Raw genomic sequence first — 3,723 nt, 5'->3', positions numbered from 1 at the left:
GGTACCCTTCATAAGGACCATGAACTGGGGTACCATGCCAAATTTGAGGACAGCGCCACCTATGGGTCATGAGATATGAAAAATGGCTATTTTTGCCCATAACTATTGAAATGTTTGATAGAAAATTATGATCTTGGTGTCTATGGATTCCTTGGCTCATGACAAATCTGTCGATATATATTATGCCAAAAATTACCAAACCGCCTGTACACTATTTTGAATTTTGTTTTAAATTGGGATAACTATTATTCTATATAATGTATCGGCACAAAAATCGGTAGGAAGCATTGGTATGATGTCCTAAAGGTACCTGGGAAATCTGAAGACAGCGCCACCTAGGGTTCATAAACTATATAAAACAGCCCATAACTTCTGAAAACTTTGTCTGATATTCATTTTCTTTGTGAATTTTTATTCACTGGTTTATGTCGATTGCAACGATATCTCATTTGTCAGTTTTCAACATTCTGTTCATGTCTTATTTCATAGCATATGTGAAGTAGTTTTTTCGCTACTACTTTTGCAAATTAAGTCTTTTTTATGCCAGGCTCTGCTCACATAAACTTTGGAGCAATCCGCACAGAAATGACCAAACACATTTTTGATATTCTCTGCCATTCCCGAGAAATACCTGTCCAAAGTTGACTGTCCATGTGACATTGTCTCATTAAAATTATTATGACTGTATTATAACATGTTGTGCATTCCTATACAACATGTTTTTCTTGACTTAAACTTTAACTGTTCTCATTTAAACTATCTGATTCTCATATAAATTGTAATTTTGTTATTTCTGCTCTGCAATGTCATGTCTGCACCTTCCTTGATTGGGCCATTTGAATGTTTGCAGCTCTGAAAACCCTGGATAGCTACACTGCCTGTGTAGCGCAGTCTACTAAACGCATGCATCAAAACTCAGAGGTTGAGGGTTCGAATCCCGTCTGATGCATGTGTTATGTTTTTCTATTAATATTTGTTTTGAGTTTATTCTCACCTATTATTCTCAACCAGTCTGTTTTCCATGTTCTGCACGGCTTGCAGTAATTTGGTGGCCAAGCATTATCACCAGTTCAAATATGCAGTAGCGGCCATTTTGAAAAGTACAGTATTCGGTTTTTTTGCTACTACTTTTGCAGTGTTTGTTGAATTGTTACACAATTTGGCTCAGATTATCTTTGGACCGAGCCACATAGAAATGACCAAACATAATTTTGATATTTATCTTTGTTCAAAAGTAATACATTTGTCAACAGGAATAACTTTTAAACCATTTAATCAACTAAACTTCTATTGAGAATATTTGATGGGCTAATCTATGCCTTCCCAGTAGCTCAACCAAATGCGTGATGGGCATGAAATCCAGAGGTTGCGGGTTCAAATCCACCATACGGCGGCAATCAAAATGGTTGACAAATTTGTGTCATGTAGAGTCAAATGTTCGAACAGGTTTGACTACCTACAGGGGTTTTAAAAAATATTCTCTTCTTGAGAAAAATCTCTCCAAACTTGAACATACACATTGTCACTTCAGCAATCTAACTTAAGCAGCTGTCTGTATGTATGTCTCCCCTGTAGCTCAACCAGATGAGTGACAGGCATGACACCTGGAGATCATGGGTTCAAATCCTGGCTAGGGCAGCAATTGAAGTCTCTTACTTTAGAGTCAAAAGCTTCAATTCATTATTTGTATTTTACTTTATTATTTTAACAGGTATTATTTCGTTTGTGCTCTTTTGGTTTAAGTCTCATGTGTAACATGTATGATGCTTTAGTGGTTCAATTGTTTTCTAGGTCAGCATTGGACTGTAAGCATTTAATTAATTAAAAATTTATTTATGTCATTTTTTCCCATGAATGCGATCTTTCTGTAAGCGTTCACTGATGTCATGGCGTTGCCACATAAGTCTTGAAGTGTCTATCGAAGCGAGTCAGCACTCGCTTACGGCCACACCACCCTGAGCACGCCCGCTCTCGTCTGATCTCGGAAGCCAAGCAGGGTCGGGCCTGGTTAGTACTTGGATGGGAGACCGCCTGGGAATACCAGGTGCTGTAAGCATTTAATTAATTAATTATTTTTTTTATGTCATTTTTTCCCATGAATGCGTCCTTTCTGTAACCATTTACCGATGTCATTGCGTTGCCACATTAGCCTTGAAGTGTCTCTCGAATCGAGTCAGCACTCGTTTACGGCCACACCACCCTGAGCATGCCCGCTCTCGTCTGATCTCGGAAGCCAAGCAGGGTCGGGCCTGGTTAGTACTTGGATGGGAGACCGCCTGGGTATACCTGGTGCTGTAAGCATTTAATTAATTAATTATTTATGTCATTTTTCCCATGAATGCGTCCTTTCTGTAAGCGTTCTCCCATGGCATGGCGTTGCCACATTAGTTTTGAAGTGTCTCTCGAATCAAGTCAGCACTCGCTTACGGCCACACCACCCTGAGCAAGCCCGCTCTCGTCTGATCTCGGAAGCCAAGCAGGGTCGGGCCTGGTTAGTACTTGGATGGGAGACCGCCTGGGTATACCTGGTGCTGTAAGCATTTAATTAATTAATTATTTATGTCATTTTTCCCATGAATGCGTCCTTTCTGTAAGCGTTCTCCCATGGCATGGCGTTGCCACATTAGTTTTGAAGTGTCTCTCGAATCAAGTCCGCACTCGCTTACGGCCACACCACCCTGAGCACGCCCGCTCTCGTCTGATCTCGGAAGCCAAGCAGGGTCGGGCCTGGTTAGTACTTGGATGGGAGACCGCCTGGGAATACCTGGTGCTGTAAGCATTTAATTAATTAATTATTTATGTCATTTTTTCCCATGAATGCGTTCTTTCTGTAAGCGTTCACTGATGTCATGGCGTTGCCACATAAGTTTTGAAGTGTCTATCGAATCGAGTCGGCACTCGCTTACGGCCACACCACCCTGAGCACGCCCGCTCTCGTCTGATCTCGGAAGCCAAGCAGGGTCGGGCCTGGATAGTACTTGGATGGGAGACCGCCTGGGAATACCTGGTGCTGTAAGCATTTAATTAATTAATTATTTATGTCATTTTTTCCCATGAATGCGTTCTTTCTGTAAGCGTTCACTGATGTCATGGCGTTGCCACATAAGTCTTGAAGTGTCTATCGAGTCGGCACTCGCTTACGGCCACACCACCCTGAGCACGCCCGCTCTCGTCTGATCTCGGAAGCCAAGCAGGGTCGGGCCTCGTTAGTACTTGGATGGGAGACCGCCTGGGAATACCTGGTGCTGTAAGCATTTAATTAATTAATTATTTATGTCATTTTTTCCCATGAATGCGTTCTTTCTGTAAGCGTTCACTGATGTCATGGCGTTGCCACATAAGTCTTGAAGTGTCTATCGAATCGAGTCGGCACTCGCTTACGGCCACACCACCCTGAGCACGCCCGCTCTCGTCTGATCTCGGAAGCCAAGCAGGGTCGGGCCTGGTTAGTACTTGGATGGGAGACCGCCTGGGAGTACCAGGTGCTGTAAGCATTTAATTAATTAAAAATTTATTTATGTCATTTTTTCCCATGAATGCGATCTTTCTGTAAGCGTTCACTGATGTCATGGCGTTGCCACATAAGTCTTGAAGTGTCTATCGAAGCGAGTCAGCACTCGCTTACGGCCACACCACCCTGAGCACGCCCGCTCTCGTCTGATCTCGGAAGCCAAGCAGGGTCGGGCCTGGTTAGTACTTGGATGGGAGACCGCCTGGGAATAC

The 3,723-nt window shown here is 42.8% G+C and overlaps 5 non-coding genes and 3 pseudogenes across 5 annotated transcripts in view; all 8 read left to right on the top strand.

Moving 5' to 3' along the window:
* The first annotated feature begins 1,937 nt into the window (after positions 1-1,937).
* LOC135742954 (5S ribosomal RNA) lies at positions 1,938-2,056 on the top strand. Its single transcript, XR_010530355.1, has one exon. It is a non-coding gene; the product is annotated as a 5S ribosomal RNA (ribosomal RNA).
* Positions 2,057-2,182: 126 nt separating this feature from the next.
* On the top strand, positions 2,183-2,301 carry LOC135742259 (5S ribosomal RNA; annotated as a pseudogene).
* A 120-nt stretch (positions 2,302-2,421) lies between these two features.
* Positions 2,422-2,540, top strand: LOC135742286 (5S ribosomal RNA; annotated as a pseudogene).
* A 120-nt stretch (positions 2,541-2,660) lies between these two features.
* LOC135742889 (5S ribosomal RNA) lies at positions 2,661-2,779 on the top strand. Its single transcript, XR_010530292.1, has one exon. It is a non-coding gene; the product is annotated as a 5S ribosomal RNA (ribosomal RNA).
* A 121-nt stretch (positions 2,780-2,900) lies between these two features.
* Positions 2,901-3,019, top strand: LOC135742970 (5S ribosomal RNA). The gene has a single exon (XR_010530371.1). It is a non-coding gene; the product is annotated as a 5S ribosomal RNA (ribosomal RNA).
* Positions 3,020-3,135: 116 nt separating this feature from the next.
* Positions 3,136-3,254, top strand: LOC135742205 (5S ribosomal RNA; annotated as a pseudogene).
* A 121-nt stretch (positions 3,255-3,375) lies between these two features.
* Positions 3,376-3,494, top strand: LOC135742996 (5S ribosomal RNA). The gene has a single exon (XR_010530398.1). It is a non-coding gene; the product is annotated as a 5S ribosomal RNA (ribosomal RNA).
* A 125-nt stretch (positions 3,495-3,619) lies between these two features.
* Positions 3,620-3,723, top strand: part of LOC135742965 (5S ribosomal RNA) — a 119-nt gene continuing 15 nt past the window's right edge. The window contains exon 1 of the ribosomal RNA XR_010530366.1: positions 3,620-3,723. This exon is cut by the window's right edge and continues 15 nt beyond it. This is a non-coding gene — a ribosomal RNA (5S ribosomal RNA).

The sequence above is a fragment of the Paramisgurnus dabryanus genome, chromosome 13 (assembly GCF_030506205.2).
Source record: "Paramisgurnus dabryanus chromosome 13, PD_genome_1.1, whole genome shotgun sequence".
NCBI classification, from domain to species: Eukaryota; Metazoa; Chordata; class Actinopteri; order Cypriniformes; family Cobitidae; genus Paramisgurnus; species Paramisgurnus dabryanus.
This window is presented reverse-complemented; position numbering and strand designations above follow the sequence as displayed.